At 41.1% G+C, this 24,391-nt stretch overlaps 1 long non-coding RNA gene across 1 annotated transcript; it reads right to left on the bottom strand.

Moving 5' to 3' along the window:
* Positions 1–306: 306 nt before the first annotated feature.
* Positions 307–23,510, bottom strand: LOC130607348 (uncharacterized). The gene is made up of 5 exons (XR_008974228.1): positions 23,200–23,510; positions 16,286–16,398; positions 4,699–4,877; positions 2,805–3,019; positions 307–889 (listed from the first exon to the last, which is right to left on the bottom strand). It is a non-coding gene; the product is annotated as an uncharacterized LOC130607348 (long non-coding RNA).
* Positions 23,511–24,391: the final 881 nt, after the last annotated feature.

Consider the following 24,391-nt stretch of genomic DNA (forward strand, 5'->3'; position numbering starts at 1 on the left):
AGCATCTACTCTAATACTGCAAGAGCTTCTGACTAGAAGTTCCAGAACAAAAGTCCTAGTCCTCCAGTCTTGCTTGTGCTAGCAGGATATTGGACTCTCTTGGATTCTCACTGGTAAATCAAGCTTCACATTGGCACATAGCGTATCGGGTATCAAAAGCCAGGGTCCTGTGTTGGAACAGGAATGGAGATGTTTGCTACTAAGGGGCACACAATGTTTGAAATATTCAGTGTGTAACTGAGAAAATAAACGAGGTAATAAAGGCAAGCCAATAGTAATCTGACTAATCCCCCATTTTATTTTTTTTTTATGTATATATATAGTTGAACTCCATATGCGAACTTCAAAGAGATACTATAGTAATCTTGTACAGTAATCAGTGTATCGTGATTGTGTATGTTAAGGAGTTGAAAGAACCTTTTCCATAGTTGATTCTATTTAAGAAAATGTATTTAATACTAATTTGAATTTACTTTTTTTTTTTTAGTAAAGGTCATTCTTAAGGGTGAAACAGGAAACATTTAAAAATTAACTCATGCGTCTCTAGCACAATCACTTGGCTGTTGTGCTTGCACCTTTTTAGAGACGGCTCTAGCTGATGACATGAAAGTCACTGCAAAACAGATTTAATCTGGCTGTTGGGTGTTTTTCAAAGGGGCAGAGATTACAGGAAGCTTTCCTAACTTAACATACCTTCTGTGTGGAACTCAGCTGTCAGGCAGGACTGAAAAGCAAGTGTCTCAGTGAGGCTTTGTTCTCAAATTCAGGCAGTTCTTCTCTACCTTGTCCTGGGGCTCCTGCAGTTCAAGCAGCACGTTTGCCTGGCTGGGCCAAGGGTGCACATAGTCACAGGTATGAGAGATGTTGCATGTGGTCCTTCAGAGGCCATCTTAAGAAAACAAACATAATAACCAATGAGCAAAATCTGCATTGGTTGTACATGTTCCAACTAGGTCACAAACATCTAGTTTAAAAGCTTGTCTCTATTACCGTTGTGCCTGTTTAAACAGACTGAGGAAAAGTTTGGTGATCATCTGTTTTTGCCAATTCTATTATAGGTTAATAAGCACTTTGACAGGTGCTGGTCTTCAGGTTTTCATCTGTTAAAACTATATAGGACTTCATCTGCAGATCTCCGTGTGCTTTCAAAAAGGGTTATTACCCCACTTTGACTGCTGGAAAATGGTGGTGAAGAGGTGCAGTGACTTGGCTGGAAGTCACCCGCCTGGCCAGTGTCAAAACTGTGGATAAATCCCAGGACTAATTCTTTATCCCAGAAGCTGCCTCAAAATAAATACTACAGAGAATTGTGCAATGGAGTGTACTTTTGGGAATGGTGGCAGACCATGATATGAAAATGCATGTAACAAACTGAAATACTGAGAAGTAATTAGATTTAAGACAAGAAAATAACCATAGAAGTATGTGTGAGATTAAATATCATGTCGTAAAGGAACTTTGCCTTGGCAAGGTGAAATATTTATTTTTAAAACATGCTGCATTTTCTAGATTATGTCTCTAAGTCATAGTTTCGTGTTTGGTTTTACTTGCTTGGGGGTTTTTTGATTAATGATTAAGGGTAGCAACAAGGACTACAGCCCTGAAATGATAATTTCCTGAAATGCAGCTTCTGGAAATAGTATAGATATACATTTGCAGACTCTCAATCTAACTGATGATTTTGACTTGCGCTTGCTAGATAATCAGTTCTGAATCTCGTTTCATCGAGTTATTCCATGCTTTCACCAACAGATCATTCAGGTGGAAGTTAACCAAAGGGGGGCAACCGTTATGGCATACCGCCCTCTTGAACTGCAGGTGTCTTGGGGAATCTGCAGCCCAGCTAGGACGTTATGTTTGGGCACTATTGAGTATACATGCTTTTCAGCTGTTCACTTTGTCTATGTCGTGTGGCTGACCACACAGTCCCAGGACTAATGGTAGAGTTCCCACAGCTTATTTTGTGGGTCTGGTATTTTGGGTAGTCTGAGATTCATTCATCCTTTCAGAAAATCAGTGGAAGCAGTCAGTCCTGAAGGAGTCAACTCCTTTAACCCTGGGCAGTAGAAGACATGCACGGATGGAGATAAAGTAATTAACATCTACTTTCATTTGTCTATATAATTTTTTTCCTCACTACACATCTCCATTCTTTTGCATAAGATTCTCTTGCAAACTCACCTGAGTTTAGGCTACTGCACACAATACAAATCACAGATAGTCTCTGATATTCATCTTGTTTCTTCTATTTTTCTTTCAAACAGCCTGCAAGACTTTCTACGTGTCTCTTCAGGCCAGTCACACCTTTAAAATAACCCTAACGGGTGACTGAAATCCTTCAACATGGAATATGTTGCTTAGCTACCTCCAAGCTGAAGGTCAGGCTTAAAAACTGCTTTACCCTGGGTTGCAGCCACCTACCTTTTGGGTTCTGTGTGAACAGATCATTAAGGTTTAATAACATCTGTCGAGCTCTTTGCCAGGAGCCCTTGGAAACACAGCCCAACAAGAGGTTGTACACCACGAGGAGAGTCACTCAAAGCAAAGTTTACGTCACATGCACACACATATGAAGATGGAAATATTGAGCAGACTGGGATGGATTCCTCAAGTCATTGCATGCGCTATCCCAGGGGATGGGGCCAGCTCTTGCACTGACCCTTCGCCACAGCAGCATCATCATAAAGATCAAGTCAGTGAATCTTCCAGGGCTGTGGTCTCCTCCCCTGTGCTGAGCAGGGAGAACAGTCCCTCACAGAGGCGGTGAGGCGGCCCAGCAGCAAGCCTGAGGACTGCGAGGTTACCTGGGTAAAAGAGGGCTGGTTGTCGCCCACATCTTGCTGTGGCAGCAGGCCTCTTCCTTGCAGGAGTGCCAGGGATCCCTCTCCAGTGCGCACATTCCCTGGGACGCCAGATGAATTATGGATGAGTCAGCCAGAATTTTTCCACACGCTTCCGCTGCTGCACAGTGCTCATCGCCAACTGAGCTGTGGTTTTCAACCGCTGTCTGGGCCTAATGCTTCCAACATTAAAAAAAGGAAAAAAATACTGCTCTCATTTTTCTGGAGTGCTCCATGGCAGGGCATGGGGAATCCCGGCACTTGTGCAGTGTCAGGCCCCCACAGCCATAATGTTTTGCTGAATAGCCTAAGCATGTGTTAGAAATCATTTGCTCCATTCTGCCTGCTTTGCTCCCCTGTCCCTCCCACTAGCTGAGTGTATCAACAGAGTCAATTAGAAGAGACAGCAGCAATGCTGAAACTGATTTGAATTTCAACCAGGATCTGCTAGCAACTAGAGCTATGTACTGAGAGCTGAGGGCAGGCAGTTACCCAAGGACATAGTGATGCCCATGTGTACTAAAAGTATTTTGGTTTTTGAGTCCTTAGGTAGATCTAGATTAATTTATGTTTAGCAAATGTTGATTTCTTTTGCTCTTCTTTGAGAACATGAAATGTGTGTGGTCTTAATTTGCAATGATCATAGAAAAGAAACAGTCCAGTTCTGGAAATGTTTGCTGTGAGACAAAGCACAAAATCCTTCCTACAACAGCATTTGATGAGTCCTTTCAGAAAGACTGTAGCTTTTGTAAATGGGATAAAGCAACACTGATGTCAAACTGTACAGCATGGGAGACTAAGCGTTAATTCAAGTCGTATTATAAATTTCTATTATCTGCATTCAAGTTGCATCTAGAACTCCCAATCAAGACAGGCTTCAGCTGTGCTAAACACTACATCCATAGAAATGACAGTTTGTGCTTTAAAGCACTTAGCATCTAAATAGACAACATGAAATAAACTGGTGTGAAGTCAAAGAAATGAAAGAAAGATCCCTACCGGCTCTTTACCTAGACACAATCAGTAGGCTGCTTGGCTGCATTCAGGGAAGTCTGAACTCTATGTTTATCTTCAGACAGCCTGAAAACTCATTGATTTTAATGGGAGAGAAGCATAGGAGTATTTTCCCTGAATATATGTATGACCTCTGAATCCAGCCCCAAGGAGGAATTTGAAGATGAATGATGCATTGTTTTACAGGCTAGCATGGCTGAGATGTCGCAGGAAGGAATAAAGGCCAGTCATGATTTTGGGAAGGCCATAACTAGGGTGTCCTGGAATTGCCCATAACAGCAAAAGTCCTTGATTTGCACAGTCCTCCCTTAAGAGCTATTAGAATGCAGATGTCCCAGTTGGCCCTTTTGAATTCTTGGAGGTTAGTTGTATAGGGCCCTATTTACATAGCATATCATCTCAATTATTCATGCATACATTTTATGACACCTTTGCCATAGTAATTAAAAGGGCTTCTGGCTGTGAAGCCAGAATATGATCCAAGCACAATACTGTGATGGAGATAATTGATCTTTACCGTGAACTACTCTATCCACCTTATTTCTAGCTTTCACCTCTGGCCATGGGATGTGGCTATGTCTGTGACTATGTCTGTGACTATAGGATGACAGAGCCCCTTGCAGTTAAGAACCTGCACAGCCTACTGTTCATCATCAGGTTCCCTCTTAATCTTTTCAATAAACTAAAGAGACTGATCGTAAGTCTCTTACCATAAATCATCTTTGCTTAGATATCATGTAACTCTTATTGCTCCTTTGTGAAGCTTAAATTGTCAACATCATTTTTCTCAAGCGTGGGCACCAGAACAAGACACACTATTCCCTTAATGTTACTGTAATATCACCTCTTTACTCCTACAGAAGGTATTCTACATCCAGGGATCACATCAGCCTCCTTAGTCACTGCATCATTCTGGCAGCTCCTGTGCTGTGGGTTGCCCATGTGACAAGGTTTGTTAGTGATTCTTGGAATACTGTGATTCATTCAAAGCTGTCTGCACTGCTGCAGCAAGTGGGGGCCCTCCTGCAGGTGAGAGATCAGAAGTCATTTTAAGTAATCTTTCATTTTTTACACATCACATCAGCACAACATGTGCTGGGGTGGCCACAGATAGTGAGGTGTGCTGCAGTTCCACTGCAGTCCGCTACTTAAACATTCCTGTCATCCTATGGAAAAACCCCACACATTTAGTCATGTACAGTTTATAACTGATCATATTTCTGTATTGGTCTGAAATACATCCACTTTGCCATGCTGAAAAGCCCCCCCCCAGCCCAAGGTTTTTTGTGAGACACAGTGATTGCATAACTTCTTCGACGAGGAGGAGACTCCTTTCTTTAGATATGTAAGTATGTTTCTAAGTAAGCAAACAGAGCTAAAAGGTGGTAATTAAAGAAGCGGCATCTATTTTCCTTCAAAATGAAAATACAGTGCTGTGTTTAGAAACCTGTGTAACAATGCAAGGTTTCCATAAGTGCATTTACTTACCCAGAAAATTTTATTGTACTATTTAAAGTTTAGGCAAAACCAAATCAAAAGATCACAGAAGTAGTTATGTTGTATGTTACAGGTATTACAACACTATGATGCAAGCCAACACAAGCCTCTAGTTTGACAAATTAGTTTTGAATTACCATATTTGAAGACAAAAGAGTTGTTCTCATTTCTCAAATATTCTATCAGGTTTTCTATCTTAGATACATGTTCAATCTTAAGTAAAATTATCATGTTCATGCACGATATAAATATACTCCAAAAGATTAGAGTGTGCAATGCTGCCCTGCTTTTAACTTTTCTTGTCTGAGATTACAAAGCAGAATCCACAAAATTAAAAAAATAACAGTTAAAAGGCAGCAGATCGTCTGTTTAGCCCTGGGAACAGGTTGCTGAAATTTGGATTTATCTCTGTGCCAACAGAGAAAGCATGAAGGAAAAGAAAAGAAGAAAGACCCAGAGTCATACACACAAAAATATACCAATGTTAGGTCACTGCAATCCGGAGCAGAAAGTGCCACAATTTTTCTGAGGTAACTTTGTTCAAAGGATTAAAAAATCTCACTTCATTTACACCAGTAAATTGGAACACAAAATACAGCATACCTTACGTATTTTCATTTCAATAATAGCGCCATAAACTGAAACATATGTCAGTCTCAATACAAAATAGGAATAAATTCACCTCAATTCAGTACCCACTTATCCCTGTCCTTTGGTTCTGGTACCAGAGCCAATATAATCAGGGAAAAAATAGCACATGCTCTGGGACAATTTGTAGGTGCTTCACCATTCCTAACTGTGACAATCTGGGAACTCTGCCTGTGTGTAATTTTTGTATTCTGATTTAAGGTAAGAAATTGCTGAGTTATCATATCTCTCAGTGGATGTGGAGCTGAACCATCAGGCCTGTGTCACACGCCTTCCAGAGATGAGAAGGCAGACAGTTACTAGAACTCAATTGCTCCCATTCAAAATGGATGCATGTTTGGAAAGTCATACAGCTGGAGGCTAAATCAGTCCTGCTGTGTTTGCCTGATAAGTGAGGAATAGAAGAACTTTCTCAGATGTATAGGCCAGGATTGAGCTGTGGGGTATGGTGTGATGATGCAGCTAAGCATCTGTACAGCTCTCTGACACCAAATGGGGCAGTCCTGACTCGCCCAGGCTGTGCTCATGTGATCCTAATGGTGGGATGGCTCCCCTGGCTAATCCATTAAAAATGCTGGTCACCTTGTTTGGCAAAACCAGTTTTCTACTACTTTAGGTCTCTTGAAATTTTTGCAGAGAGACAAGATGAGCTCCAGTGCCACAGGAAGGGAAGCTGCTGAGGTGCACAGCTAAGGAGGAAGTGGAGTGGAATAGCCCCTTTTTGGCAGCAAATAATTACTTGGTGCAGCGAGAGAAACTGTCTTAATGCCACCATGGACCTGACAAGCTGGAGTGCGCTCAAAGTCACAAAAACCTTGAGCAGAAAAGGCAACCTTCCTTTCATAGCACATTGATTTAGCTGTGAGATCCAACTCACAGCTAAGGAAGATGTTTTGTAAGGTTTGAAGGAGAGTAGAAAGCTTCAAAGTCTTCTGAGCCCAAAGAAAACAGAAAATTCAGGCAAGGAAAACCACACAAATACCAATTATTTTCCTAGATCTGTATGCTTTTGAGCTGCCTCAGTAGGGCATGATCAGTGCTAGCACTCCTTAAAACATGTGCCCAATTGCTTCCACAGCCGTATGTCCATGAAGAGATGCTCTGTACTCAGTAACCCCATGTTACTTTATAGGAAGGGAGGGACAAAACCTGTGCTTGAGTTATGGGAAATGTGGGGCAATAGGAGGAGTTTTCAGAGATTATAGAAGCCAAGCTGTAAGAGGTCTCATTTCCACAGAGGGGTAACAGAGACTTTCTGTGTAGGAAACCAGGGATAGAGCCGGGTCTGTGAGCTGCTCAGACTAAACACAGTGGAAGAATACATGCACCCAATGCAGCAGGAGCTAACCATCACCACCTAGGAGCAAGACTGTATGATAACTGCAGGGCCTAGCTCCTTTTTTTTTTTTTGTCATGATTCTTCCTTGGTGAAATATTCAGAGACCTTTTGGTCCAGCCTACATCTGTATTTCCTGACTGAAATGGAATATGACCCCCTCCCCAAAGTCCCCTCACCAGCACTTTAGGTGAAAAAAAGATGTGCAGTCACTGGCCCTATTTTTCCTTTTACGAAATCATTTATCTTTGCCTGCTGAGCTAACCCACATTAATAAAGCAAAATGCAAATGATATGCTCGTCTCTGCTGACCCTGACTTTGAAAACTGGTTTTTCTTTCCCTGCTTCTCATCTTTGACAAAAGATGCAGGCGTAAGCTTTGAAGTCAGCAGGTACATCTGCCTGTCTGTCAAGTGATCTGAATCCCACTTCTCATTACGCAGACTTTCAGTACAATGATGCTGTAGGAAACGATAGATTATGCCAATTAGGGTAATTAAATAGCTCCATATTCCTCTAGCAAAATCTTTCCCTCCTTTCCCTTGACTCTGTCTCCTTATGGCTAATTCTTGCCTTCCGTCTTGCTCATTTGCCTGAAAACCAGTTTTGATGCTAAAGTACATCCATCAGGTTTCAGACAGTGGAAAGAAAAGTCTGAAAACAGCTTCCTTACCCATGATGGTAAGAATTCTCCTATGACTTCTTTTTACCGTGCAAGACTGCATAGACCAATTCCTAAAGATATTAAGACTCATACCACTTTCTTTCACATGCTCTTAACACTTCTCTCTCTTTTGTTCCCTCTAGTCCTTCAGAGCCTCCACTAACTTTCCTCTAGTGTGCACACTGTTATTCTCAATATTCACAACAGTTAGTGATTTCCTTGGCTCATCTCTCACCAAGACTACCACAACTCACATACAGCAACTATTTCCAAGCCTCGTTTCTGCTGTCTTGCATTTCTGACATTCTGCTATCTACTCTCATTGCTCCCATGACTTCTGCTTCCTTAGAAGAGGTTGTCTTTATTTATATCTTCGCTGATCCCCGTCTCTTACTTTTGTCATCTCTCTGCCAACTTTATCTTTCCTCTCAACACTTTCCCTCCTTGGCTTTCACGACTCCATCCTCACTTCTCCCTTTTGACAGCTGAGGCTTTCTTTTCCATTCCCATTCGGCATGGAAATCTCAGCAGGCTTCTGTCTCTCCATGCAGATCAGTACCCAGTCACGTTGGCAGCATTCTGCATCAGTGACGTGTGCATTTATCTTGGTCTCTTCATCCATCCAGTTCTACATTTTAGCCGCTATGTCTTCCTGGGGAAGTGTCTTTGCCAATTTGACGTTCACACATGGCTGCTGCTGAACTTCTGAGGAGCCCGCTGAAGTGCTACTCCAATCCCTCTACTGTATTTATAAGGCCTTCGTTTTTTCTGACCCCGTTGCTTGGACTAATCAAAACTAGTCCTAGCCCAAGGCAGTGGGACCAAGACCAAAAGCTTGCAACCTTTTCTCTCAAAGTCACACTACTCTTGTATGTCCCCTCCCTTTTCATTTCCCCTGTATCTACATGGGAGATATTTGTAATTGCCCCTTCCCTGCTATTACAAACCAAAAGTCAGTACAATTATTCCTGTACATTTTCTCACCTGTTTAAATCCCTCCCCTGACTCCCTCTTTTACCATCATTCAACTTTTCATTTTCTTCCCCTTTCGCAGTCACACCGCCTTCTGATCACTTTTACTTCTTATCATGCCATGCGATTCTCCTTCTGCATTATCAGTGATGCAAACATTAATCCTTGTGAAATTTGTTGACACTCCTTGTTTCATACTTCTGCTCATTCTGCCTGAAGAGATATAATACAAATCATAAAAGTTGGGCAAGTTATCTTTCCCCTCTACCCTGGCCCTTTCAGGTAAACTTGAAGAAGCCAGAGAGGAAACTGGAGTTAACTCTTAATTTAGCCTAAAAGAAAGAAAGAAAAAAAAGAAAAAAAGCCCAACAATATTAAAGAACAATTTGATGAAACTGGGAAAAAAAAATAGTTTTAGTGTTGGTTTTGTTTGCCTGGTTGGTTGTGGTTTTTTTTCTCTCATCACTGAGGGATTAAAAAGTACAGTGAGCAAATAAACAGAAGCTGATGAAAGTCAAGCAATCACACATATAAGGAAGAATCTATTAGCTGCCTAGAGAGCACTGAAACGGATATTAAAATTTTTTTTAGGACAGTATGCAGGATGGAAATTGTGGCTGCACTGAGGAAGGAAGAAAATGACTAAGGCTGACTTAACAGGCTAACAGCTTTTTTGCCCAGTCCAGCAATTCCATGGTCTGTTTGAATCTCTGTCTAGAATTTTCCAATTTAGGGATTCATCCTCTGAACAGTGCTGTTGTATGTAGCTCTGTTAATGCCAATCTAAACAAAGTAATTTCACCAGTTTGGGGTCCTAGAGCCTGATAGTCTGTAGACGTAGTTCTGCCACCTCTACTATAAACCATGTGAATGCTCATATTTGAAGGGAATAACCAGTCCAGTAAAAACTCTAGTGGCACTTCTGCCTAATACTCAAAACAATGAGTAGGGCAGAATACAAGTTTGTATACACTTGAAGATGAGTCTTCTCTTCTTCAGATTTTTAAATCAGTATCACCTCTGAATTCTGAGCAGAACAAGGGAGCTGTAAAATGTATCAATTCAAAAATTACCTGTGATAAAACATCACCTGGGGCACTGTGCTTTGTGCAGTATGAATAATGGACATGACAGACAGGAAAGAATAAAACAAACCTATGCAAGGACGGGTGCAGCAGAGAAGGCTTGAGTTACAGATACGTAATTATGTAGTTACTCAGTTTAGTCACGCATGGAGCTAGGTCATAGAACCATATTATGTTTCGGGTTGGAAGGGACCTTAAAGACCATCTAGTTCCAGCTGTCCTGCCACAGGCAGGGACACCTTCCACTACACTAGGGCACAAAGCCCTGTCCAGCCTTGACCACTTCCAGGGATGGGGCAGCCACAACTTTTCCGGACAACCTGTTCCAGTGCCTCACCCCATCATAGTGAAGAATTTCTTCTGTGTATCTAATCTAAATCTCCCCTCTTTTAGTTTAAAGCCATTCCCCCTTGTCCTGTCACTACATGCCCTTGTAAAAAGTCCCTCTCCAGATTTCTTTTAGGCCCCTTTAGGTACTCGAAGGCTGCACCTAAGATGTCTCCTGAGCTTTCTCTTCTCCAGGCTGAACAACCCCAGCTCTCTCAACCTGTCTCCACAGGAGAGGTGCTGCAACCTCTGATCATCATTGTGACCTCCTCTGGACTCGTTCTAACAGGTCCACATACCTCTTGTGTTGGGGGCCCTGGAGGTTTTGCTGACTTGAGATCTCTCCCTAGGCTCTGGGCATGTACTGCTGGCACTTGAACTGGTAGGAGTGGGAAGTTTTGAGGTTCACCTCCTCTAGCAACTTTAGTTTAAAGCCCTTTTCACCATCTTGGCAAGCCTATGACTGAAATGCTCTTTTCCTTCTCTAATATATAGGCCCCATCACTCTCTGGTAGAGCAAGTTTCTCAAAGTGAGTCCCATGGTAAATATGTTGCTTTATGAGTGAGCATGCTTACTTGTCAAAATGACTGATCAGCCATTGTAAAGAATAGCTTCTCTTGTGTACAAACAATAACAGGACACCTGAAACAGAAGTGTTGCATATGAAGTTTTTTCTAAAACTGGCCAGCAAAATTTCTTACCTCAGGGATTTTTCTTGTCCTATTTTTACATGGTGTGCTATGTATTGATGCAACTACATCAATAAAAAACATTAATTCCCTATGAGGGAGGCTAATAAGCTGTATAAAAGGGACTTACACCAGCCTATTCCCATTGTATGTTATAGCACTGTAACAGGATATGTAATATTCACATTTTTCTATATATGAATTGCTGTACTTGGTGCTCAAAGATAAAACAGGGAAATCAGATACTGCCTCAGCGGGGGCTGATAGCATTTCAATGCCAATGGGAGAAGAAAGCCATGTTCCCTGGAGAGGGGGGCTCCTGACAATGCAGAGAGGTTCCTCTGTACCAGGGGTTCCAGGCCAGAGGAAGTGCGGTGGGAAGCAGTGGGGGCCCTGCTGTCCACCACTTCCCAGGCTTGAACCCAGAAGAAAAAGCAATCTCACCAAACACCAGTGGAGAAGCTATAAAGCTGCCTGGACATAAAGAATGTCTGGAGAGGCTTGGCTAGAGAAAACAGGCTGGTGGCATAAAGGAGGCTAGAAGGAAAAGTTCCCTGTAACTCTCCTGGATAGCTGTGGTGGGGGGGGGACTCAAGGCACTCCCTGGCAGCTGTACAGCTATTTTTGTCATTAAATGTAAATCCTAACCTTCCCCTCCCCATGACATAGACCAAGGCAAAGTGACTCAGTCTCTCTCTACAGTAGTAGACCTCAAAGCAAAACATCATCCCATTAACACAATAACCTAGGTTACTCATCCATGGTTTCTGCAGGCTCCTTCCACATCTCCTCTCCGATGTGCCATTTATGTAGTCCCAGAATCTTTACCCTGAATTAGGTCTGCTGTCACAGCTATTCAAGACACTTCATCTCCCCAGAGTTTGCATTCCTGGATTAAAAATTGCTGCAAGCTGGCCTGTCTCCCTTTGTGAGCAAGGGGAAAGGTTTCAACTTGTGACATTCAAAAAACACTTGCTGATTTCTCCCTAGGCATGTGCCATCACAGAAAAATGTAGTTACTTGAACTGCATAGGGATAGGGAAGGGCTGGTAAGACTCTGAAGCACCGTACTACACACAGTCACATGTATTAATTGCTTAAATGAACATACACCAAAACCAAGTGATTTTAAGCACTTAAAGTCTGAATTCCAGACAAGGCCTCTAAAGCCCACCCTGGTTTTGACCCTCTTGATGCTTTCTAATAACAATCCTAGCACAACTGTGAGCACCAGCAAGTTTGAATAAAAAGAAGTGGGAAAAAAAAGAGAGAAAGGATTACTTACAAATGATGAGGCAGGAGACAATGTAAACCAGTTTGACTAGGTGCAACTGAGCAAACATTGACAGACTATAGCAAGTTACTGCAAAAACTGTGAGACAAATCCCATCCCCTTTGCCACTGCACTGGGTGCAGCGTTGCTTTTAGCAGGATCCCTTTGATTCAGCTTAACACTCAGGTGAACACATTATTGGGGTGCAGCCCTTGCCAGTGGGTGTATTTTAGCCTCCTAATGGCACATTTGAGATGTTAGTTTAGAAAGTAAATCTAAGCTGCTTGATTGTAAGTGTACCAATGCATTAGGTTTGACCCAGTGTAAAGTTTCTTAGCAGTTAAGCTGGTCACTGGAGTTAATTCATTAGCTCCTGTGCATGTGCCACAGAAGGTTTATTTTAGCCTTCAAACACATAAAGTCAAGGTGAACAAAATCAGAAAGTCTTAAAATTAGGCTCTTGTGTTCCTCCACTAGACACACTCAGCTAAATTAAAACAACAGTGTACCGGGTGCAAAAGACTGGTCTTCATCTCTTTTTTTGTCCAGGTACCTTGGAGTACTAATCCATATAATGTACAAAGAAGCTGTAAAAACTTCCTTCTAGAATTATAACAATGGAAGAAATTAGGTCAGCTATGAAAGAGTAGGTTGGATATAATCAAGTTATAGCACCCCTGGGACACAAAAGGTAGCGCTTTTCACATTTGCATTTCGTCAACTTACACAGCTTATTGCTGTGGGAGGAATTTAAGACAAATAACAGTAAGACAGGATTTGCCAAAATGTTGGAAAACCGTTTGATCATTAATCGCATTTGCTAAGACTGTGATTAGGGTAATTGCTCTGTATTTCTTTTCACAGACTCCTTGTCCATGGGGGGATCAGGAAGGACTACCCCTTAGTCAGCTTAGTTGGCTCTTTCTGCCTTTTTTTTTTTTCCTCTGAAGCATCAAATATTTGCCCCTGCAAAGGCACAATACTAATGGCTGGACACTGAGTAGCCAAGTAGTGATCTAAAAAAGTAGTATCTGTTTAACTGTAATTGTATCTCATTTTCTTTCTAAGTAAGTAGTTATTCTTTGGATTGAATTTCTGGAGTTGGTAGCAGTGGGAATGTTCAGCTGGGGTTTAGATGGACTTCCATAAAAGCTGAGCTTCGGAAATGCCACCTAGTATTTGAAAACACTTCCTTTCCTTGGTGTGGCTAGTGGCAACAATAGCAAGGAAGGTCTGAAGCTATGTTAGTGGTTGTGTCGTGTATTAATGCTGTCCCCCTAGTCTGGCTCTAGCTTCCTTGTTTTGTTACACAGCTGCATAAAAAGGTTCTTGTCTAAATCTGAAGCAATATTTGAAAACTCTCTTCTAATTACTAGCACATGCATTTCTGTGACACACATCCCTGTGGAATCTGGGCATTGCTACTCTAATTTAGAAGCACTGATATCATTATAACAAGCATAATACAGACCCTAGACAGACTAAAAACTCTCTTGGATACTACAGCTTTCTTTTGAACGGTGGCTGTAAAAGTGTTCTTGTGGTTTGGGTTTTGTTTTGTTGGGTTTTTTTAATAATTATTATTTCAACAAGTACATATGAAGCATGCTAAGTTTACAAGAAAACAAAAAAATCCTGTTCTTCCTGTCAGTGCTACAGGCTCATCCTGTGCTTCAGAAATCCATTTGATTCTTTGCCTCTCAGATCATCAGCTACAAGGGTTCTGTAGGATAAATTTATGCCTTGTTTACATTGAAGAAGGCTGTCTTCAGGTTCTGCTGCCAGTGTGTGTGTGCACAACATGGAATTGCACCCAGCTCATTTGCTCTCTCTCTGCTATGTTGTTTCTGAAGAGCCAAGAGGATTAAAAAAAGCAGAAAACATTTGTTGTTATTAAACCGAGTTCATCTCATCTGACTTTAAGTAAACAAAGTAATAAATCTATTAAGAAATAAGATGCAACTTTTATAGTTACTTGCCAGGAGAGAGCCATGCCTTAAGGAAGAAAGAGAATTGAGGAGTTTTATGCCAGAGGCATTCCTGAGAAAGGTAAGGAGGTATGCAAATAGAAATCTAATCTGGTTCTGACGTACGTGCTTCGGCAGAAAGCTATTGTTAGACAAACATGTTGTTCCTGAGCAGCAGAACTAACGAAGCCTGATTTCCTATGGATTTGTGTCCTTTGTCCCACATCTTTCTCCTTCACCACAATAATCCCAGCTCTCCTCATGCCTCTGATGACTCTGTCACTACCGAGAGACAGACTCTGGAGCTAGTCTGGAGCTATAAAAATACTCACTGTCAGCACGTGTGTGCTGACTGGCCAGCTGGCTGGCAAGCAACATAAAATGGCTGAGATCTTCCTCCCTTTTCTTCGGTCAAGGTAGCAACCTGACTGTCTGTCCTTCATCCCACTGCCAGATTTCATGAAATGTTTTTAAAAAGAGAATTATGTTCAACATTATCACTCTTTCAACTGTAGTCAAAATCTGATTTGCCAGAGGGTTACAGAGAATTATTAGGTACAGGACAAACACCGATTGCGTAAGCTTTGTTTCCACAGGAAACTAGATTCAGAAGTTCAGCTCTTTTCTCTTCTTAAAAAACCAAGAAAACCAACAGGGCTGAATAAGAAGTCTTCCCACAGTCATTTGTAGCTGCAATAGTTTGTGTAAGAAATGGTGGCTGACCTGCTATCTCACCCTAAAAGTTAAGTCTGATTTTTTTTTTAATAAAGAAATATGCAAAAGCTTCTGTTGCTGCTGCTAGCACTGAGACCTTTTATATGGCTAAATATTCCCAGTCTGCTGCACAATCATTATTGCCCCTTTCCAAAGGAATACGTGCTGCTCCTCTGTGGTCTGCTCCCTGTGCACCATTCCATCCCCAGCTTTGGGAGAGCTCCACTGGACTACATCTGCACACTGCCTGGATTTCAGACTACACTGAGCAATAAACATCGTCTGCTCCAAGTGCTCCCTCTGTCGTATTTGTTTGAATCATGACCTAATGTTTTGGTTTTGTTGTTTATTCCAGTTTCTTCAATACACACTCCCACTGCTGCTTTACCAAGCTGCCAATGAAGAACCTTCTTTAAAGGGCTTTAGCTATTTCTCCCCAGGAAACCTAAATAAAGAAGTAAATAACAGAGGAGACGCAAGCTGAAAGCTTTCACCTCCAAAATCACTTAATTTTGTCTCCCCATCACATCTTAACATCTTGGTTATGGCAACTCTTCTACTGGCTGAGGAGGGCAGGTTAACAGGGCTTTAGGAACAGCAGATGTGTGTGTCATTTCACCAAAGGCGAAACACAGTGCTGCCAGCAGTGCAATGCTACAGAACAAAGCAGAGGCTTGCAGGGCAGCGCTGCAACATCTGGGATCTGGATGATGACCAGCAGCTGGAGTTGGTGGAGGGAAAAGGAGCAGAGGTTACTTATACCATCAAGATACCAGGAGAGGCTTCCATTTTATATTTCCTCTCAAGATGGCTGCAACTTCCCATCAGTCTCAGTTGGGCTGAGGTCAGCTGTTGAAATACTGCTCCGCCTCTCTCACAGAAGAGTCTTGCAGGACCAGGACAGTGAGGAGCAGCAGAGGTGCCCACACTGAAGGGGAGCAAGGTGCTAAGGCTGTCCTTAAGTGAGGTGGCTTTTGCATCTGGGGCTGAGTATGGAAGGGAAGGCCCAGACTGCAGAGGGGAGTCAAGAAGATTGTAAAAACCTGAATTGCTTATGGGCCTAGGATTTTGGCACTCTAAGAAATGGCTTTCATACAAAGGTGAGAAACTTCTTTGTTCGTATCAGGACTGTATGTACAGATAGATATAACTGTGTGCATAAACATCAGGGTTGGGCATAGCGAATGTGAAACAGGGCAGATGTGTCCTTCCTTGCCCCTCCCCACACATGTACACACATGTATATACACACACTTACCCGTTTTCACCTTTGGACTTCTGGGAGCAGAACAGAAGATCCATCAAGGTGTAATGAGGAGGGGAGCACGCAGCCTAAAGACTCTTTCTGGGGACTGTTCATCTGCTGAGGACCTAGCAGGAAGGGAGGATAATTGAAGTGCACATTATCTTTAGCTATAATTAGGTGTTCGCATATATTAAAAATAGCTTTAAAGAAATGTAAAAGATTATTTCAGGATGAACATGAGCCTTAGTGCACTTCAGAATCTAGATGTTTACCCTTTCAAATTCATGCTGCATTGAGGGGAGTAGCCTATTAGTGCTGTCTTGAGCTTTACAGTAAATTATCTCAGATGCATTGGCAGAAGATTAGAAGACTTTAAAAATCACATTTTTCATATTCATTGAGCACTAGGGCATGACATGGTTTTGATCTACTGAAATTACTGTAAAAGAAATGCTGTCAGAGTCCTGACACTTGAACTGATGGATATAATATGGTAGTTACAACCCTGGTACAAGTCTCCAGCTAGGCAAAAAAATAAGCTTTACACTCCGGTGTTTATAGAAACCTACAACAGAGGTAAGTTGCCTATGGAGTCCTGTCTTTGCTAACATAAGCACCACACAGTCTAACGTGGCCATGTTGGTTCATGCTAGTCTTCCAGCCAGATTTCTTGCTGCTTCTACTGGACCATTATTCCAAATCCTAAATTCTCCAGTGATCAGGAACGTCTTTATCATTTCCATCCTAGATGTATTTATGACAAGTCTGTGTCCTTCACTTTACATAATTACTTGATTTTTCTTCTGTTTGCTACTAACATAGTGCCCTTGAGAGCATGCCCAGAGTCAGCTTAGCTTCAGTTTTCATTTGTTAGGCTAAATAAATCATGTTTCTGAACATCCTATGAGCTCTTCTCCACTTTTGAACTGTTTTTTCTCAAACCCCAGCGATGTCATGTCATCATGAGGTTACTTCTTAATAGCATTATCTTTGTAATTTCTTCAAGTCAGATGCTGTGGAATCTGAAGTCAAGATCTATTAGACCTGTTGTGTTTTTTTTTGCCTACAAAGTCTGTTATACAGTTATTACCAAAGAAAGGTGCCAAATTAGTCTGACACAATTTACCCTTGGTAAAACTACACTTCGTTTCATGCAGTCTTCCTTTACCTCTCCAAGGATTCTTTCCTTTACATTATTTGAAAAGCCCCCTGTACTACTGGAGGTAGCAATCCAAGGTAAATTAAATCGGATGTGCTGGGGAAAGAGCTCAGAGGACCATGATTGTCATACAGATCAAATGTGGCTTCTGGAGTCTGACTAGTTGACTAACACTGATTATATATGGGAGAAGAATGAAATCAAGATTCTGGCACTGATGCCAGTCAACTGCAAGAAACAAAGCCTGTAATATCTAGATGTACTCAGCCATATTTATCAGTCTCTGTCACAAATGCTTGTTATGTATTTGATGAGCAGCTCCATCCATCTGAGCTCTGTGGTAGCAGAGACCACAAATAAAACAAAAAGAACCCCAGACAACAACAACCCACATACAGGCCTCTGGGGACAAGGTTTAAATTGAGTGAATCTATTATCCTGGGTAGCTAGGGACTCATCACTGAATTCACCAGTCTTTGTCTTTGGAAAGGCTAGATTCCATTCTGGGAAAAAAGCCCTTCAACCCTTGGGATCCCAGCAAAAGATTAGAGTCTCTTTTTATCCCTCAACAGTCCTATTTCATCCCCACTACAGAAAAGATTATGGCAAGGGCCGTTGTTTGCTATCCTCAGGCAGGCTGGGATCTCTTCTGAGAGGATAATATTTTGAAGTGCTTGCAGCCCTGGTAGGAAGTGCTATGAAAAATAGGCAGGAGCTACCTCTCTGCTCTTAAAAGCTAGATTTCCCCGTATAATTATCCCAGTAGGAGCTGGAATTTGGAGGACTCATCAGAGTGTGGGACTGAGCGAGGCACAAAGGCTGGCGCTCCCCCCTCCCCCAGCCCTACATGGAGCAGAAAGCAATGCAGCTCCTTTCTCTGGCAGCAGAGAGCTCTTCCCCAGCAACAGAATCACGGTACTCTGTGTGCCATGATTTGACGCTGACATAATGCCTCTATATAATCTCTGATCATGGGAACTTCGGCACAGACCCGTTAAACCATCCTTGCCTGCATAGCTGCTGTCCAAAATTGCCTCGTAACTTAGCAACTAACTTGCTACCTGCTATCACTCATAGGCCTTCTTTAATATTACAATTTCTTGAGCGTTTCCCTTTCATCGCATGTATGTATTTCAAGTTTCCCCCTCCCTTGAAGCAATGCTTCAAGAAGCAACTCAGTTTTCTTGTTTTCGGCTTTTTTTTTTTTTGGCTACCCCTCTAATCTCTCCATAGTAATTCTGTCATATGAGCATTACTACAGCTCGTTCTTAGACTTATCACCAAATCACCCAGCCCACCTGTTACTTCAGTAAGGGTCATTAGCAAAGAACAATCATCCTTTGGTAGTTTGCAATTGGGACTCAAACACAGTACACTAGAGCAACATCAAGAAAAGATCTGAAAAAATCAATCAACCAAATTCCCCCCCCCCCCCCCATCCCATATTTAAGTTACAATTTTCACACCAAGCCTGATGCAGCCTATATAAAACTTCACATATTTGCAACAAAGCTTTTCATCCCAGGACCACAGAAAGCAAGCCTCCATTTTCTGGATTAGCACGCTGCAACCACCAGTTAAAGGAACAGGCAGCTCCACATGCTGCAAAGGCAGTTGTGGAACAGCCGTCTGTCGCTATTGCTGGGTTTTGTCCAAGAGCAACGAGGAGCTGCATGCCTTAACCTTCATTTATGGACTGAAGTAACTGGCTTTGCTTATGTTTTCTTTCACTGTTGCTACAGTCTTATCTATTTGGTATCTCAGATATTTATACAGTACACAGACTTCCAGTACCTTGCAATTCCCACCCCCTGCTCCCCCGCATTTGTATCTGTTTATACATGATCCTGTGGCTTGTTTTATTCTGAGATCTTTGAGTACCTCAGGGTCTTGTGGTTTTGCTGCATGTGGTGATGTTCTAAGAGTGTACAGAAATATTTAAATTGCTACTTGAAATACAATTTGTACAAAAACTTTAAAAAAGCATCAATCAACACTAATCATGAAACCTTCATATAAATAAGCCTTTAACTTCCGTGAACAAGTAAAGGCTTGCAAGAGAGCCTTTGGTCATATTTTAATGCATTAAGCACTACTTCATTAAGAAATACATTAAGTCCCTGATCAAGAACAAACTGAAAACCAGCCCTTCCCTCCTTTAAATCTCTCTACAAGCTTGGGCAATGCGGGGTACTTGAAAACGATGTTAAAACTCCAAATGCATATAAAAGAATCTAAAATGCATTTATTAGATTACATATTGAACATTTCAAGTTAGGAACCACAGAGGAGAACTAGTTAGGAGTGCCCAAATACAGAACCATACATTTTTCTTCCTGTTGGGTAACAGCAGGAGAATACCTCTCAAAACACTGGCATTTATGTAAATGGACACAAGATTTCTATTAAACATTCACCTTCCACAGGAAGCGTATTTTTGCTTTGTTATTGATGACTACACCACTGTTTATCAAACAGGATTAGCTTCCTAAAACGTTCCCAACCCCCCAGTTAGCCACACTTTATGAATCACCAAATTTATAACTTGTCAGGCGTGGTCTGACACCTTAGGGCAAACTTGGACCCTGTTTCAAACAAGTCAAGTTAACTGCTTAACAGCTTAGCAGACAATGTGCTGTTACATTTTTGTAAGTCTTGGCTGTGCTTTTACTTAACAGCAGAAAAAGAAAGAAATACTTTAGCATAGCTTTCTGAGAGCTGTGGTCATGGGTATCTCCAAATCAGAATATTCAAAATGAAACCATTCACATAGAGAAGGGTGCTGCAGTGCACAATGGAAGGTGGCTAGGAGGATTAAAAACAATACTCCAAAGAACAAACCACTTCTAAAAAGCCCCCTTAATTTTAAAACAAGTAACCTTTTTAGAGGAAACAAAACTAATAAGACCTCTGCAAGAATCTTCCTATGGACTTTTGGAAGCGTGAGCCCCCTCAACTTCCATAGAATTTCAGCTTCTTCTTAAAAGCTTCCCAGAAGCCAGTCCTTCAGAATGGTACTGCAAAGTAATACATGAGACAAAGTAACTAACTACATCAAATAAAAATACTGTACAAAAGCATAAAACTCACATGCAGCATCCACATTAGACATGCTCAGTCTCATCTGTGCACCACTGGTGGTTAATTTTTTTGTATAGGTTCATGCTTGTAGCTTTATTTGGTCTTAAAAGCTCAGTGTAGAGTTCAGTAGCTCAGGCAAGGTGGCAGTTGGTGCCTTAGCCTAGCTGGCATCTAAGGAACACAAGGGAACTCTGCATGTCAATCACAAGGTATTAGAATTGACATGAAAGCCGTGATATAAAAGATTATCAAAACCTCCAGCCACTATCTGGATCTGGCTGCAGTAAGTAAAGGGAGTTTCTGAAGTGGCCTTTGTATTTATTAATTTCTTGCAGCACTGAGAGAATTTCGTAAATATATAATGCTTAGTACACCTTTACCACAAGGAAACAGATCCTAGGTAAAGACAGGAGAATGACCTGGAGTGACATAACTTACTCTGGACAAAATCACAATCAGAAGTGGCATATTTCACAGCTGTTTATTCATGGACTAACACGTATTGTGGACAGTCCTATGGAAGAGGACAAGTTTTCTAACACCTGAAAAAGACCAAAGCACGCTGGAGATTCAAGTATAAACAGTATAAACTCTGAGTTTTCCCTTCATGCTGAGAAACCTGCCCATCTTCCCTTCCCGCCCCTGCTAAGATAACTATTACTCACCCTATCAGTTCTGAAACAAACCTTGGAGCCCTGTATACAAGCTTAATTTGACCAAATCCAGTCACCTGCTTCAAGTGTGCCATTATTATATTCCTGTTCCATATAGTTCTGGTTAAAATTCTCACAGAACATGTGCCATTACATGCAGAGGGGTAAAAAAAAAAAACCACCCCAAAACCCAATCCCAAAATACACAGCACCCTTCTTTTTCCCTTTACACTTTTCCTCATGCAACAAGAAGAAACTATTCATGAATAGTATCAGCCATGACTCAAGGCAATATAATCTCAGAACGCAATGGAGAACCTTATGAACTCCTCAGAGTTTATAGGGTGCGTATTGGAACAGTGAAAGGAGGCAGGGCATTTGAAACATTACAACACATTGATACACCTATGTTGGCCATAAACATTGGCCCAAGATTGATATTTGTCACAATACTATTGTGCTCATTTCCAGTATTTTCTTTTTGATAGCAGTTGGGCATCCTCCCCAGAAAAATGGCATCTTCTTCCTTGGAATGGATAGATTTCAAAGGAACACTAGGCAAATACTGATATCTTCCTTCTGTGATCTTTATCTAGTTACAAAACCACATGTTAAGAGTAATAGGCAATTTCTCTGGCATAGAATTTAAGTGTAAAATAAAGAACCAACACTACTGCTTTAAAATGCTTGGCAATAGGGTAAGAAGTACCTTTTAAGCCAATGGAAGCTTTCCTAACAAAAGCAGAGCAGGCCCTCTGTCTCCAACAGCATATGCATTTGTTGCCAATTAAAGTGAGCACCAATATTCCAGACACATATTCGATTGTAAATTAACTTTCTATTTAGAAGCTAAAGAAAATTAATTGCTTACACAGAAAGCTTTACTCAAAAAAAACCCCCAAACCCACAAGCAACTAAAAAAACCCTAACAAAATCAAACAAAAAAACCCCAACCCCCCAAAACAACTCCCCCCCAAAACCCCAAAGCCAAACACACATCCTAAAACTCCCCCCAAAACACAAAAACCCATCAAAACTCCCCACCCAACAAAAAGCACATAAATTCAAGATACATATAGCTAAAGGAAAAGCAATTAAAAAGATCATTGTTAAATAAATAATTTCTGAATACAACTTTTCCATATTGTTGTAGTTTAAACATTAAAAAAAAATTAATTTTTAAAAATGATTTTACAGTGTACTTATTCCTTTAAAAGAGACTTTACATAGCAGTTTTGTGAAATATTGACTTGTCTTGTATTGATCATTTCAGAAATCATAATAAAGGCAGTTTACTTGATTCCTGAAAACACAGTAGGAGATGCTCACACCTTGCAACCAGTAGCTCATATGGACTGGTCAGAGGAATTTACCAAACTTTGCTGATTAAAACTCAAACAAAACAAAAGAAAAACCAGTTTTCCTGGGCAAGGTCTACAGATGGTAGCAAGAATAAGAGAAGAGTCCATGAAGTGGTATGACTCAAAATATCTGGAATGTAAAAGCATGCCTTCTCCAAAGCCAATAGGAACTGTGAATAGCTGCACAGAGCCAGGATTTCATCATTCATGACAAGGTCAGTTATGTGAATAGTCACAACTAAAGTAAGGTTTATTCTAGTGAATCAAAATATTTGTGGTTAGAGAAACTGAAGCAGACTTCATACCTACATTAAAAATGTTTCCATTTGTCAACTCATGGTTTTAAGTACAACTCTACAACATTCTGGGAAATGAATGATGCCACCAACACTTCCAATAGACAAAGAGCTGGACAGCGTGTGACTGAACAGTAACAAAAAACTTGAAGCAAACAATTTAGCTAATAATACATCAGTGAAAAGGAGATGGCTACCTTATGGATTTTTACTGAAGAGGGAAAACAAGAGAGACTGTGCATTTGTGCACATAGGAGTAACAAGCCTGTACACCACACCTGAAAACTTTATGGGAAAGGAAATAATACTTATGTTCTATTTATAGTGTCCTTTTCCTGAAGGACCCATTAACTTTGTTCCTTGTTAGAACACTCACCAAGAAGTGCTGGTTTGCCTCACACTTTGCTAATTTCAGGACAGTGCTGCTCTATAATCTTTCACTTCCTCCTTCCATTTGCCCTGAAATTTATTTGCATAGTAACTATTTTTGGCAGGACAGACCCTATATATAAAATCAGTTCTCAGTAGTTATTTTACCAACTGCTTATCAGATGCTCAGGCATACAGGCAAAGATGTGCTGATTACACAGACAAATAGAGAATCACCTGTCATGGGAAGGCAAGAACCAACACTGAAGTAATTCCAAACATCAAATTATTGCTTGTCTAATTTGAGAAAGTGTCAAGTCCTAGAAGTCAGTACAAAAAATCTTTTTAAAACACAAAAAAGTGAAGATCTTGAATATCGATTCATTCAAGTCAGAGGGGCAGTTGTCTGCAGTAAGATTTCCTTCTTTCCGCTTCAGTACTGAAGGGGATTTGACTTTGCTAAATCTTACCTCAAAAGAATTCCTATTAGCAGTGACTTACCTTCAAAGAGATTGAATTCAAATTTAAAAGTTAGGTTTATAATGAAAACTTAGCATACCTTACGAATTATTAAAAAGTCTTTATTTCAGGCCAGTATAGTATTATTATAGGCATCCATTGCTTCCTCCGCACGTGCACATGATTGAAGCTGGCACTCCCCATCACCAAGAGTTAAATGGTTATTACAGTACAGGCACAAAATAGCCAAACAGCTTTACTTTCATTAAGCAAAGTTGTGATTGTCCTCTAACAGCATTTATTACCAATGCATTCTCTCCTCCTAAGAGCAAGCAAGAAGGGCAAATTTCCCTTAACTGAAGGGACACACTTGGCAGCTCTGCTAGTAAACCAGTCACTTCATCAGTGGATGAATGGCAGATAACTGGATACACTGGGCACCTTCCTTCATTGCCTTCAGTTGCACTTACCGGTTCACATGGGCTTGCTCAGAACTGGATTTAACATCCTTGCAGGTCTCAGTTACTGCTTTCATTAATAAAATCGCTATCAAAGTTTGAAGAACTAACAGGAGTTTTTATTATTTTTTTAAGTAAAAGTAAAATCCCAGAAGATTTGTCAGCATTGCAGTTCCCTTGCCAAAGACCCTGTTCCATAACCACGATTTAACATCTTTCTTTTCTAGAACCATCAATTCCCTTCCATCAAGAAGGCAGCACCAGAGACACTTTCTATCACTG

The sequence above is a fragment of the Pezoporus wallicus genome, unplaced genomic scaffold, assembly GCF_028554395.1.
Source record: "Pezoporus wallicus isolate ANWC-B61680 ecotype Strahan unplaced genomic scaffold, APGP_CSIRO_Pwel_v1 contig_5485, whole genome shotgun sequence".
Lineage (NCBI taxonomy): Eukaryota > Metazoa > Chordata > Aves > Psittaciformes > Psittacidae > Pezoporus > Pezoporus wallicus.